Raw genomic sequence first — 15,767 nt, forward strand, 5'->3', positions numbered from 1 at the left:
GCGTGTGAATGCATGGATGCTTTCTGTATGTGAAATCACACAACTGTCCACACACATGTTCACTCTGGTTCACACACTCCCTACAGGCATAATGCACTGTGCTGTCAACCTACTAATTTATCAGTTTTCAATGTTTTTTTAAGTCATGCATGAACTTTGCCATTCCACGGCATACTTTATGTACTGTCACTAACCAAGCCCAACACTTCAGTGTTTCTTGAAGCCTGAATTAATCAGAAACTTGGGCGAGGGACAAGTTTAAACTGCCTCTCTACTTAATTGGAGATAACAGGGTTAGCATGTAGGTTTAATAAGATACTCCAGGCTGAAGCATTATAAATGAATATTAAGAGTACATGCCTTACATATAATATATCCAGCTAACTTATCGATTTAATTATTTTAAAATTAATATAGTAAGTCATTTGATTTACATATCACACAGCAATAAATATATGGGCCTTAAATGATCAAATGTTCTAAACATAATGTCCACTATTTCTTTGTTTGTAAACCCCTTAGCATGCAATTTTAAAATGGAGAATGTTGGTAACCCGCACGAAGCTTGAGCCTTGAAACTGGAAAACCTTCATGACCTTTCTATTTTTTCCTTGTTATAACTATAAATGGTGTTCGCCTGCACAAAAAGAAGGTTAATTGAACAACATTTTCACTGTTCACAAAAAAAAGCACTTCACTCAATAATTGAAACAAGGGGAATAAACTATGACAGTTCAAGAAGAAATTAAAAATAGTTCATTTTGTGTTCATTATTTACCAGAGACTGGGGTATTTCAAATGCATACAGAATAATTAATAAAAAATGATATAATCTTATTATTAAAAACAAAAACATATCTTCTATAATAAGGGATGAGTGAAATAACTCTTTAGCCGGGTATTATCTGCGGAAGTAGATCAATAAGGGACACAATTAGCAGACTTACTAATAATAAAAATTCTCTTTAATATCAGGGTGCTGATATTCTACTGTGCAAAATGAAAGTGGGCTAACAGTTCAGAATATCATCTCAAGTGAAAACATTTTGAAAACAGAAAGACTCAGCACACAGCTCCTTATTTCATCACGTTGAAAGTTCAACTCATGACTTATGAGAGGAGTTCAGAGCGGCGGCCCATTAAAGCCATGACATTTCAATAATTGCCTCTAATCTCAGCATCATAGAGAGCCACAGTGCCTCCCACTTGCTCACACACACACACACACACACACACACACACACACACACACACACACACACACACACACACACACACACACACACACACACACACACACACACCATGTATACATCACTTCAGGGGACATTACATTGACTTGCATGCATTTCCTGGAGACTTATCCTAACCTTAACCATAACCAATACATGCCTAACCCTAACCCTAAACCTAACCAAGTCTTCACCCTAAAATGAATGATTCCCCTTATGGGGACCTCCAATTTGTCCCCATAAGGGAAGCCAGTCCCCACACGTGACTATATAAACATATTTAGGTCCCCACAAGTATAGTAATGCTAGACCACACACACACACACACACACACACACACACACACACACACACACACACACACACACACACACACACACACACACACACACACACACACACACACACACACACACACACACACACACACACACACACACACACACACACACACACACACACACACACACACACACACACACACACACACACACACACACACACACATCATTATCCCTTCCTTCCTTTAGGCACTGACTTCTGCCAGTTCTCCAATCATTTGTTCGCTTCCCAGACATGCAAGTGCTGCAGTGGGCTGCTTACCATTAGTGCCTCGGCTGTTATTAGAGATGGCACCTTCCCTAGTTGTACCTGCAAAATTACAACCGTCATTTCATAGGGAGACACTAATTGAGTTAACAAGGAGGGCGCAAGCAGAGTGAGGGAGAGGCTGCTGGTTGGTTTTTTATGCCCATTTAGAAAGCTAAATCCTAAATCTTCAGTAAAATATCTGAGGATAGACACAGATAACAACATTTTTTAAAAGCCGGATTAGCTTCACTTCTAACCTTCCTTTCATAGTTTATTTGCTATTCAGGTGAATTAAGTCTCAGATTGAGTCGTTTTTTCTCTTCTTGTAATCATGTTGATTTTAGCCGTAACAATAGCAATCCCCACCTGGCTAAGTCTTTATAATAAAAATGAAATTCTGAGCATTTGTAAGCGTGAAATTATCATTGATGTGCGTTCAAAATATATTTGTATCTACATATTACTGTAGAGAAATCTCCATCACATCAACTGATGTTCACTAACACAATGCAAATCAGTTCAGCTAGGCTGAATGATATGCTATAGGCTCAGAATGTTAAGCAGCATTACAAAGAAACACTATGGGAACATGCTGGGATACACACTTTGTCATGCACAGGAGACAGAGCCGCTGGGTTTCATGAAAAAGCAGGAGTGTGTGTGCAGAGTCAGAAAGGGTGAAAATGAGTGAGTGACAGGACAACAAATAAAGAATAAAGAGCGTGCAGCCTAGCAGTCCTAAAGAAGCTTTTTATTGAACACTAAGAAGGGAATATAGAATGATGAACATCCCGCCTGCTCTTTTCACAGCGAGGAAATTGCATTCGGGAACATTGAGCTGGCTAGTATGATGAAGTACACAACTAAATGTTACACCCGCACACAAACATGCACGTTTTTTATGGTAGCACGTATTAGCAAGACAGAAAAGATGATATTTACAAAGCTGCACACACACATTACATGCACAGAGATCTCATTTAGTCTGTATGCATGGCTTGGATGATCACTCCCTACTATTGAAAGAACGGAAATGAGAATCGGGGCAAACAAGGAGAGAGAAAGGACGATGGAAAAACAGCAAGAGAAGAGGAAGTGGCACAGAAAGATAGACTGAATACAGAAGCAAGGGATAAATGAGGGAATGATAAAGGGGAAGAATGAAAAAGCAGAGACAGAGGGTGAGCTTGGGGGAGACATCCTACATTTGCACCGGGCTGTTATTTTAAAGGCTGTTGCTGATGCGGCTACAGATCAGGATTATTTTACAGAAAAAGAAAAAAAAAGATACGATCCATTTAGAGCAGTTGGAGTCAACAGGTTCCATACAAATGGCGAGCAGGCAGACCATTAACCAGGGCTGCTGAGTCCATCAAAATGAGTGACGAATGTCGAGCTAAGCAGCTATCACATTAGTGGAGAACAGCAAGGCTGCATTGTTTGGGTCTGTGGATCCTCTAGGCGTACATAAACCCTGAGAATGTAAAACGGGGAGCACTAAGTGGTAATCTTTCAAAAACAAGGACATTTTACTGAGGTTATACCTGTGTGCAAGCCTAATAAGGAAGTGCAATCGGTAGAAATGTCTAGCATACACACAGAACGTGATAGATTTTCATATTCTATGTGTGTGCACAGAAACAAATACATACCATATTTGTGAATAGCTTATTTATGTTTACATAAATGCAACAATGACAGTGATCTAAACTACAAAGAGGGCTGTCTGTCAGTAACATATTCAAAGTGCTTCACTGGCAATTACATCTATACACAGAGCAACAAAGGCCGACAGAGAAAATCAGTGCGTCACACACATTCAGATAGTCATGCTCATGCACACACACACACACACACTCTCACAAACACACACGGGTCATGGAGAAGTGGCTGTCACTGTGATTGGTTCCTGCTGCCGAGGGCAAACCCACAATAGCCAATTATCTGTCATTATACACCACAGCAGCTCTTGCGGTCTGAATGCCTCTGCATGTGTGTGTATGTGTGTGTCATAGTGGGAGAGATTCGCAAATTGCTGGTTATATGTTTCAGCGGACTGGAAAAACGGAGCAGAAATGTGGAGGAGGAGGAGAGGTTTGAGGAGGCCGAACAGGAATATGCAGAGTAAATATTAAAGGAAGGGAAGAAGAGATTGATGATTATATTTGACAGTTGGAGAGAAGATGGGAGCACGGGGAGCCACAGACCTCCAGTGAGCTGCGTGCTGATGACAGATGTCTGGTGACCGAGACATGCCTGATGCAGCAGGCCGAATCGCGGTCGCCACAGATTGAGGCGCTCAGTCAGCGTATGACTAGCACTCCATCATGTATGAGCAGTGAGGGTCCAAGCTGTGACCAGGTTTTGAAACATTATATGACAATGTCGGACATTACAGATTCAGTTGGCATTTTATCACCAAGACAACACAGCAGGGCGTATATACTACAATACATCCGCTCAGATTCACAGCGGTGCATTGCTTTCATCAACAGGGGCAATTTGTTTAAATTAGCGAGGTGGGAGTTAGAGAAGTGAACTCTTCCATTGTATATGTGTCCACCGCATTCAGCTTTTACAATATGGGTTACGGTTAGTTAGAAAGTCCTAGCCATTATGGATGCTAATCTGGCCACAGTGATGGCAGAAAGCTCTTATGAAAATTAGAGGTGGGTATTTAACTATTTCTCAGTAAAAGCTGTAGAATTAATTAATATTTTCCAGGGAGTGTTGGAACACTGAGTATTAAAGACTGATCAGTGACTTTAGTCAATTCTCTTTTCTACTAAATTAACTTCCATTACTACCGACTAGAGAAATCGAAAACTGTTACAGTTACTGCGGATTATTCAGAGTACCGGTAAATGGTCCACACGAATGACAAATTGCTGTTGAATTTTTAAAATTGAGATTTGTCAGCTTCCTCAAATCAACAGCACATGAAACTGAAAATATGTGGTTACGTGTAGATACCAGTAATCTTATCATATAGCTGTATTTTTATTTAGGTGAGCTGTACAATGAATACATAAACAGGGTTACAACATGGATAATGTAGCCTCATCTATATTCTTGATAAACGTTTTGTCTCCTGAAGCACATAAGTACATAATGAAACCCTCCATTGTTTCCTATTCATGACAAAATGTCGATTCAACCTTAAATGAAGTTCATTCCAAATCGCTTGTCTGCAAAAGTGAAAGATACTTTCTCTTTTCAAACAGGGTCGATCTCAGCTGTTGTGATCTGCCAAAGGCAGCGGCCAAGCTATCACTTTTCCTCTAACGCCACCATGAGTTTGAGTAGCACTACCTTATATGCAAAGGAAATCACTTCTATTATAATAGATTGTTTAGGTATGTCACTTAATACACTGATTAATTTTGCCTTCATTACAAGCTCTAGCAATTTTAGGAAACCCTTGAATTTTAATCCAGTGCCATAATCGGGTCATCATTTTACTTGACTGAATACAAAAAAACTAGTGACAACAAATCCCATCAAACTCTGCGGTACTTTGTGTCTTGCTAATGAGCTGGGAAACCTCTCTGGTCTCTAAAGTTTGCCATTGATGTACATATGTCATTGGAGATAAAGAATAGAAGTTCTTAACACACTCACAAGGCTCCACCTATTTAAACTGGTGGTTTTATTTGCGTACATTACCTGCGTTTTGGAGGTTTTGTGGTTAAGACATTTTTGCTAGGCCAAATTGCAAGGTTGTCTTTAATTGTATGTTATGGTAGATTATTGGATATAAAACAAAAACAGTATTGTCCTTATTCTCGAGAGATTCTCTCTCTGCAGGTCATTCAGTAGAAAATGGTAATTCTTTACTTTGAACTTTATAAAAAGGTTTTTAATCCAGACATCACATCTCCGTAGCGTTCAGTTCCTGCCATTCCTGTTCAATTATTGATTGCCAAAAACTTCATTGCTGTCTTTCTATTTAAGCTTGAATAGTGCTCAATCACGACACATGGACCTATGTCATCATACCATCCACCTCAGAATAAATCCATGTGACTCTACACATCCAGCATGTGAGTGTTTATGAAGTATAACACTGATCTGTATCTGCCTGTTTTACAGCTATGCTTCCATAATCCCCATCCTAATCCACTGCCTCTGTGTGTGTGTGTGTGTGTGTGTGTGTGTGTGTGTGTGTGTGTGTGTGTGTGTGTGTGTGTGTGTGTGTGTGTGTGTGTGTGTGTGTGTGTGTGTGTGTGTGTGTGAGAGAGAGAGAGAGAGAGAGAGAGAGAGAGAGAGAGAGAGAGAGAGAGAGAGAGAGAGAGAGAGAGAGAGAGAAAGAGAGAGAGAGAGTGGTGTCTCTTCCTGTCTGTGTATGTGAGGCATGGTATTTAAGCTTTTGGCTTTCAGAGGGCCTCTCTTTCCCACGCCTTCCACACTATATGTAATACCATAGATAGCCCTCCAGTCATCCACTTTTCTCCATCGAACCACTCAACACAATGGCCTGGACAGAATCACTATGCACTCTGCTGTCAATATCTCCATTACCATTTCCGTCGAAAGAATAAACACAGTGAAAATGGAATGGTTATGGTTGATATTAGTTTTAAATGAGCTGATGAAATGTGTTCCGCGATGGAGAGAGGCATAGATTGAATTGATGGAGAGAAGTGATTATGCAAGAGAGCATCTAAAGGATAAAAGAGCAGAACAGCAGATCACAAGCTTAATTTGTTGTCCTTAATTTATTTTAATGTTTTCTATTTAGCAAGGATCATTGACTAGCTGTTAGTCTAGAAAAGCTAAAATGGCGACTATACGAAAAACTTAAATGCATACCAAACACATTTTTTGCTCAATTGTCTAATATCCAGCTTTCAACACCATATTTCCAAAGCAGTGTTTATTTTATAATTAGTTCTAATTTGGCTCCGGTTTCCAACCTGCGGGCTCAGGATCCTCGAAGTGTTCACTAGATGATTATTAAAATTGAAAAATTGAAAAAATAAGATTTGAAATGAGGAGAGAGACATGCAATAAAGTTACCAAGCTACAGACATCAGAATTACATGGTCAGTTGCTTAAACCCCAGGTCAACAAGATGCACCATTGAGTTGGTTTTAACAACATGGTACCTCTGATGTTGATATACCAATTGAGCACATTATGAGTAATAGATTGAGAAAGAAGAGAAAGAAAGAAAGAAAGACAGAGAGAAGGGAAGATATCGTATCGAAATAATTGGTTCTTTTATGTGTCTCAGAATTGTGCTTACGATGAATATAGAGAGGAGTAAGAGGTTGATGAGGGGGACCCTCAGCAATGATAATCCCATTAGCACTTTACTGCATGTTAGGCTCTCCACTAATGACTGATGTGTGTATGTGTGCATATGTGCCAAATGTGTAAGCGCCAACAGTGTGTGTGTGTCCTGCTCGGACCGTCCTAATTATCAGACGTGACTCACGTGAGGGTAATTAGAGCCTCTGAGACAATGGGAGCAGGGCTACGAATGACCCAGAAGTCTACAGGCTAATGAAGCGATAAGACACACACTCTCTTTCTCTCTATGACTCGCACCCACCTCACACAGAGAGAAAGGGACAGAGCGAGGGAAAGAAAATACAGCTCAAAAGACAGAGAGAGGAACAATGTTTCCCTCAGACTACATTAGAGACAGTAGAGAGATTTGGGAGGAGCTGTCAAGAGACGCTCTGTCAGGCGGCTTCAAGCTCAGCCGTCTTCCTAGTATGAACTAATCTGGCTGCTCTCTGTTCTCTGTCATATCTGGCTACAGCTCCACAGCACTGTGGTCCGCTTCCACAGGCGCGGATTAAGGCTCGGCTATCCGAGACTAAATTCTCTATTGAAGAATCATCTAGGTGTAATCCCTGTGTGAAGCCAGCCCTGTATGGTACAGTGCATTATAGTTCACACCATGACTATTATACACAGCAGGCTGCACACTCAGGAGATACAGAAGGACAAGAGGACGGTGGTCTGTGTGCTGGTAGCAGAGCCTCAGGGTTGCTTTAAATTGTTACGTAAAATCATATTGGTTCACTTAAGGTGGGACCCCCAGGAACACATTAACTAATTCAGAGCTCTGATGGGATGTTTTTCACCTTAGTGATTAACATATTGAAATTGTAATGCACCCTGTCACATATTTCTTTAATGATCCTGTCTCCTAGTCTTTCATATTCACATTAACATTTAACATTTGCATTTTCGTACCTTTCTTATAATGAATTCTCAGGAAGGAAAGAAATAGATCAGAAAAGTGTACCCTAAAAATACGCACACACGCTCACCCACACAAAACACAACTAATAAGAAAATACATTAACATTAATAAATAAACCTAATCAACAAAATGACCAAAGACAAGAAAAACAACATTCCTGCCCCTCAGAAAACAGAATACTAGTGTATTGTGTCTCTTGTACCTCTGTTATGTTGTAAACTTGTCACAGTTTAATGTCATGACAGAATTCTCTGTTACATTATTTGCTGCATTTACTCAGTTACAATTAGCCACCAACTTTGACTTTAGAGTAACAGCAATTCCTGGCCTAATGATGTCTTACATAATAAATATTCAATGAACTTCCACAGAGTTAGGAATCGAGATTTTACTGTATATTTGGATTCAAGAGAGAAAAAGTAGAATACCGTTTCAGAATACTACACAAAGAATGCCATAAGAGCTCCTAACTTTGGAAGCATGTGCAAGTGACCCCTTAAAACTGAACTTTTTAGCGGCGTAGGTTGTTAAACTGTCTGGTACTTAACAAAAGAAAACGTAGTCTTAAAAACCATGGTGCTTGAAATTACACCGTTTTAGAGCCCTGTGCTCTCAAAAGCAGCGGGCATTTCTTTTGTAAAAATTTGAATAAAAGGTCCGTTGACGTGGGAATTTAACCCTTAAAGACCTAGACGGAATTTTCGCCTGCCTGACTCTCCTGTATTTATTTGTTTCTCCTAACCTGTTCTAACCTTTTCTTGCAGTCAGCATCAAGTGCCTTACCTCATTTGATTCAGGAGAACCTCTAGTTCAAGTCTGGCTAATTTGAAGTCCAAATTTTACCATAACTTTGTGTGATAATGGCTGAATTTACCAGCACTTTTCAAAAACGCCAGTACAAATGTTGTGTTTTTTTACTGTTTACTCCGCCAGGAACATAGGGATTTTCTTTTTTATTATTTACAAAGCTGCATTTAGATGTTTTAGGCTTTCAAATTAAATTTCATCTGCATATTATGTTCCCTGAGCAAGTTACAGCTATTTATTACAATATTATCCTAGGCGTTTTTCAGTGAAAAACGCCTAGGATCATATGGAATAATTAAAACGAAATGTATTTCCATATTTAAATGACTGATCATGTTTCTTCTGTCAAAAAAAGGTTGAGAGAGTAAACAATTAAACCATAACAGATGACATTGCAACAAAAATAACTTGTTTCAGAGATATATATTATAATTTGAACATTGAAATACAAACACAAACAGTGAAACAAATTCAAAGTGCAAATTAACAAAGTGCAAATTATATTAAAACTATAAACAAAGTATTAGGAATATATAGAAAGTGCAAAAGTACAAAGAGCAAATGATCTTCAAACTATAACCAAAATAGTAGAAAAATATATAAAGAGCAAAGGAAATGTATCCACATTCATCATGGTCTGGGTCGCTCAGATGTACAGCTCTGCTGATTGCCATGAACCTGTCTCTTGTCATGACAGGAGCAGGAAAGAGAACACTCAGGTGTGATCCCTTCCTCCAGTAGTCACTTACTTTTAGCAGTTTTAGAAGTGCCATAAGGCCGACATACATGAGGAATTTTACCGGCTTTCCCAAACAAACTTTTCCCCCTTAGCCTGCTCCTTTTCAGCATTTTTGTTTGTGTTCTTGCAGATGATATTTACAGCTTGGTTGTTAAAACAATTTCTAAATATTTGTGCAGGAGTATACTCCACACCAACAAAACCTTGGACTCCAGGGGCTCTTTTCGGGCAAAAGTGTGGTAGTTGTTGGGCAGTATCTGGCACCTCAGGTCCGTTCCAAACAGCTCCTGGCTCTTCTGGGGTCAGAGATGTTTTTTTCCCTTTTCCTCTTCCTCTCCCTTTCACTGTCAGGGGGGCTGGCATTGCATTGGTTTGGCCTTTTTTCTGGATGCTGCACCCTCCTGGCCGCATTCTTTTCCCCTCTCGGTTTGAAGGAGGCCTACTGATGGGGACAGGGGCTTGTGCATCCCCTCTCTCATCCTCTGTACTAAAATAAAAGGGAGGAAAATATACAGATGTCTGAATTTATTTTATTTCCTTTATTGCTTTTATTTCTCCAGTGTCATCCTATCTGTTTTCTAAACACAGTCTCAACTTTTGATTTGATTCACACTTTATCCCTCTGCTAACATTACTAGTTGATGGAATCAGTAACTGAATTGTAATGCAATGAATATAATAACATTAGACCTCATAACAAACAACCAAAGAGGGCAAGCGGAATGAGGCAATAAATGAAAGGTATTACTTGACGTTTTTTTACTGAAATAAATAGTAGCCTCTATTGATAGTGAATCTTGAGCTCAGGACTTCACTTTATGACACAATTACGGCAAATGGCCATCCATTATAAAAACTCTTAGGACTAATTATTTTCGGCGTTATACAGCAACAACAACCGATAAATGCAACACAAACAATAAGAAATAAGCAAAGTTACTCACTTTTTTATCTTCGAAGGGATCAATCCCGTGATCATACTCCTCTTCCTTGCCAGTTGTCAGCTTCAGAATCTGAGGAATCCACCGCTGCATCGCTAAGCGGTCCGCCAGACAAAATACATTCTACGGCTTCTTCCGTAGTGTAACGCCGTTTTGACATGTTGGTTTGAATTTGTCTTGGGATATGTGTGTGTGTGTATGTATGTGTATTTGTGTGTGTGTGTGTGTGACTGTATCTAGATATCTCGTGTTGTATTTATTTCTCTTACGCTGGCAGAATTACTCTTCTTTAGTATTACTCTCTCGTCTCTCTGTTTCTCTTTGTTTATCTCCCGCCGCCAAAAACATACACAGCAACCTATGTTGATTGGTCGAGAAGATGGTAGCATACCTTTACATTTTAAACCTATCCGGACACAGGGGGGTGGGACTTAGTCTAAAACCTTTGCTGTTTGGCTCAGACAGAGGGGCCGCGTGGGTCTCCTTGACGAATCAAGGCTGTAAAATGTGATAACGTTGCCCCGATCACGTCGGAGCCTCTGAATCCCGGAAAAGGACATAGTGATACCAGCAAAAAGCCTAGAATAGCCGCTTTACCTCACTTTTTAAATCAGATGGATAGGATTAGCGGTTACAAAGTTATTAAGCATTTTAGAACGCTACCTCTATGAAGCCGCGGGCGGCACGCTCGGCCTTTAAGGGTTAAGTGATACGTGACACAAAGTGCTCAACTCGTGGTGCTGGTCTGTGAAGCAGAGCAGGTTACCCTCAACCTATGCTCCAGCCATCCCTGTCTCTGTGGCTCCGACGCAGACCGAACACGTTTTTGTATGTGTATGATTATAAATCTGTGAGCGAGTTATCTTAATCAAATTCTCAATTACACAGACGAGAGTCTCTTCAATGCTGTGCTCTTTGTAGAAATACACAAACAGGCATGCATAAACATCTCATGAATGCACCCACTCCTGAACACGGAAATAAAAACATGCAGTCACACACAGGCCGGAGGCACCAGACACTTCATTTGCTATTCCACCCCCTCTCCTCATCTTCGGCACCCTCATATTCCACTCTGGCCTCCCCAACATTCAGCCCACAGTCACTATAGCAACCTCACACAGAGCTACTGGCAGCCAGAGGGCTAATCATGTTGTTACAACATCTGTCCGAAAACACTCACACCTTCAAACATTCATACAACTGCTTATACATGCAGCAGCACTTGGGCCCATATGTCCACGCGTCCTCACAAATAGAGTAAGACCTGAATCTTTACACACTCATGTGTCCAGTGAAACTCAAACAGGCATATATTTAAGGTTACATTTGACTTATCGCTTAGGTAAAAGTTGAAGACGAGTTTCTTACCTTTGCTCATGGTTCATCCTGGAACATGAAGTTTGAAAGTGGGAGCTGAAAAAGGAAAGGACACCATTTTTCATGTAAGTTCTTGATCTATCAACAAAAATATACCATATTGATTTTTCCATAGTTTATCATAGCCAGGAAGAACCATTTGCTTGACAACCTGCCATTGATGACAGATAAATGAAGGGAGACCTACATTGCTGGTAAAATGGGCCAGTAAAGTCTGCTTTAGAAACATGCCTGCTGGGCATGTTGCTCTGCTGCCACCTGTAGGTTAGACCTGGTACTCCACCTTCAAAAGTCTTAGGACAGTGACCTTAGAAAATCCATCCAAATCCAACTTTTTAAATGGAGAGGACAAGAGGTATGAAATGTGATATATTTGAGTTATTCAAATAAAGATATTGCTGCACTCAATCGTCGTAAATCTGCAGTGTTCCACATGCTGTCTGATTTAAAATCAATCCCCTCGACAACATCTCACTTCCTTCAGTGTACAGTACATGCAACTCCCAGTGAAGCACTCCATTTGCCTCAGTATACTCTGTGCATCATCTAAGAATACTTTCAAAGATGTTGATGAAATCTATTTTTTTAAATTTCTTTTAAGTCTGCAAAGGCTTGCTACAAAAATGAGTCACACAAACTCATCACAAAACTCCAGCCAGCTTCAGAAAAGGAAAGTGCCACTCGGTGCAATACACAGCCAACGTGCAGCCCCTGCATCTTTTAACAAACCGAAGAGGGTTGAGCGAATTCTTTATATTTAGAATGGTGACGCTATGTGAACTAACATGAGAGGAAAGCTCAGCGATGCGTTGGAGAGCTGCATATTCAATAATGTATCAGAGGCAGGGTTTTAAAAACAGCTGGGGATCGTCGCTCTGTCTTGTCCTGTCTGCCGGTCTGTCTCTTTGCATGTCCCTCCTCAAGTCTATCCACTGCATATTTGCCACTCTTGTGGGGAGGTGATTTTTGGTTAAACTTCCATCCTCTCGACAGTCTCTTAAGTTCTTTCCGTCCCTCAGGAAAAGTCTTTCTGTGTGCTTTCTTCACTCTCTTTCTCAGAAGCAGGATTCCACCCTCTCTCTTACTCAGTGGACATGGCACAGCCTTTTAACTACATACATCATACACCATTGTGGCCCAGAACAAATGTGCTTTTGACAGCAGGGGGGAAAGAAGATGTATGTGTGCACATGTGTTTGTTTGAAGGTCATTGTGATTTTCAGTACGTACCTGTTTTAGTGCACAGGTCCACTGTGCTGCTCCATACTTGGGGATTGAAAGAGTAAGAAATCTCCCCAGAATTCTCCTGAAAGAAAGAAGGAGGGATACAGAGAGCGCAAACAGGGATGGGGAAGAGAAGAGGAAAAGTGGGAAACGGATTAGGAGCAGAGCCTTAGCCTTTCAGAACTTAATACTCTTAAAGCCGACCCTGGGTTTCAACTAAGTTCCCTTTGTCTTCTGTTTGAATTTGCCTGTGCATCAGTGTGTCTGTGCAATAACTAGAAATGTCAAACTTATCGCTATGACATAAACACAATTAATGGGCGGTTATTGTTCCAAAAAGCACGATTGGTCAAAAAGACAGCCCCAGCTCAACTTCTATATTGGGGTCTTTAAAGGTTTTTATACCAGCAAGCCATACGTGTTGTGAGGGGCTGAAAAGTCGGAGTAGGAAAAAAACATTCAACACCTCAGTATGAAAAGTACACACTCCCACAGATCAAGGAGGTTGCATTAGGACACATGTGTAAATACTAGCACAGAGGTGTGTGAAACGTAAGCAAAGAGAACCTATACACACACACACACACACACACACACACACACACACACACACACACACACATACACACACACACACACAAATTCCATGATTTGTGACTGCAATGACCCAGAGCTGTCAACCAGAATTCTTTTGCCATCTATGTGCAGCAGCGTGCACTAAGTCAGAGCAAAATAGAATTTAGCTGGTGGATGAGTCTCAAAGGATCATGTGCACTTGCAGTTATTTTTGTAATGAAATCCATCCCCTGTTTAACTTTGAGGCATTGGACAAATAACTTTCTAAAGTAGTGCTTTAAAATAGCCACCGCAGTATACGGTTTATAAATGTTTGTAAATGTAAAATCCTATCCTTGATTCTTGTTTGTTAGGCCTGAGTTACAGTGTAACACACTTTGGATCAAACAAGTTGCAAGCATGATATTTTTCAGAGAAATGGACTGAGATGTTAACAATAGAATGTTGTGATTGTAGAGAGAGAAGCCATAACAAAGAGTCACCACTAGTCTGTGCTGTTAAACCACTCCTGTGTTTGTGCTGCTGACCGACTTACTGAATAAGGGCAGACACGATCAGATGATGGCAGAATACATTAACTGCAGCATCTGATGATGTGAAGATCATGAGTTCTTTAATTACAAATGATAACTTATTTATTTGTAATTGCTGGTATGACCCTTGACATCTTAACATGTGTTCAGGTCCTAATGGCTTTCATCTGACATAATCTCACATAATGAGAAGCCATTTGAAGACTTTGTGTTCCTAACATCAGACATATTTTAGTGCTACCCAGGCATGCACATATGCACACCGTGGCATATGTGTGTGCACTATGTGTGAAAACTAGAGCACACTTTATTTTCAGTGGATGTCACATTCCATGGATTCCTCTCCACTTGCACCATGTTTCGTCTGTAACAATCTGACAATGGCTGGTGAAATCAGTTGGGTGGGGGGTTATTATAAGCATCAGTTACTCTCTATTGTGGGCGCCAGTTTTTCTCTCCATCATGTTGTTTTCCTGTTGGGTTTCAGTGCTCCCTCGTTGGAAACCACCTTGTTAGTGAGAATGTGCTTCACCTGCGCTGGCCCAGCAGAAGTAATTAAAGCCTCGGCAGAGGAAGAGTTTGGAAACTAGATCATTTGGAAAGCTCATGTTGGTGCAAGCAATTTCAGCTTACAGGTCTTGCACAATAAGCTAGGACAAGTTATGTTTGTCCTATTTTCGGTGGACACGGCATTACTGCAGTCTTCCCTGAATGTGTGGTAAAGTGGCACCCATGGTGGGAGTCTTTCTGCAAGCCCTTTTAGCGGCTTTGAATCTCTGTGAGGACTCCCATGGGAGCCCTTCAGCGCAGCCTTTGAATCCTTTTCATGTTGATAGCTGAAATGACTATTCCGTGAGAGTCAAATGTTGAGTAATTTGAAGGGAATTCAACTCCAGCTGCTCCGTCTGGACATCACCTTAAAGGTTTTTGCCAGTGGCGAAAATGATTCAGGGGAAAGCAGCATATTATTTAGGCCACTAAAGTGCTTTCACATCCCCTTTTCTCTCCATAAACCAAACTATTTCTGCATTTATCTGCACAGCAATGGCCCAGATAATTTGTTGATGTCCAACCCTAACCAGGGCAGCTCGGTGGTTTACTTTGGTTAAGCTTCACTCAGCATGTGTGAAACACTCTTCTTAGGTTCCTGTCAAGTGGACTCAACATCAAGGCAAGTGTGTAAGCAGGGCAGTAGAGTGGGCATCGGAGGTCCATCTCATGAGCCCTACTGTAGTGTCATAGCTGGGCAATGCATAACACTGACATTATTACCTACAAATGTTATCGCTAGACACAACCCTCCTCAAACTGCACCATCACATGTGTTTCAGAATCATTTTTCTCATATTAGTTAGATTTTCTAGAGAAAATATATGCAAAATGTAACTTTGTAAACATGTTTACTCTTTTGAGGTGTGTATGAAGCACCGATCAAAGTCTTCTCCAAATGTTAAGGAGGTTATTGCAGGTCAAGTTGGCAGCAGAGACCCTCAGAGCGACATGACACAATTTTGCGTAAACAAC

General features: G+C 40.6%; 1 protein-coding gene across 1 annotated transcript in view; it reads right to left on the reverse strand.

Annotated features, from left to right (window-relative positions):
- Positions 1-15,767, reverse strand: part of ptprdb (protein tyrosine phosphatase receptor type Db) — a 165,327-nt gene that overhangs the window by 107,940 nt on the left and 41,620 nt on the right. Inside the window, 2 exon segments of the mRNA XM_034203321.1 lie at positions 11,902-11,946; positions 13,141-13,216. The gene's annotated coding sequence lies outside the window, so the exon portion shown is untranslated.

The sequence above is a fragment of the Gymnodraco acuticeps genome, unplaced genomic scaffold (assembly GCF_902827175.1).
Source record: "Gymnodraco acuticeps unplaced genomic scaffold, fGymAcu1.1, whole genome shotgun sequence".
NCBI classification, from domain to species: Eukaryota; Metazoa; Chordata; class Actinopteri; order Perciformes; family Bathydraconidae; genus Gymnodraco; species Gymnodraco acuticeps.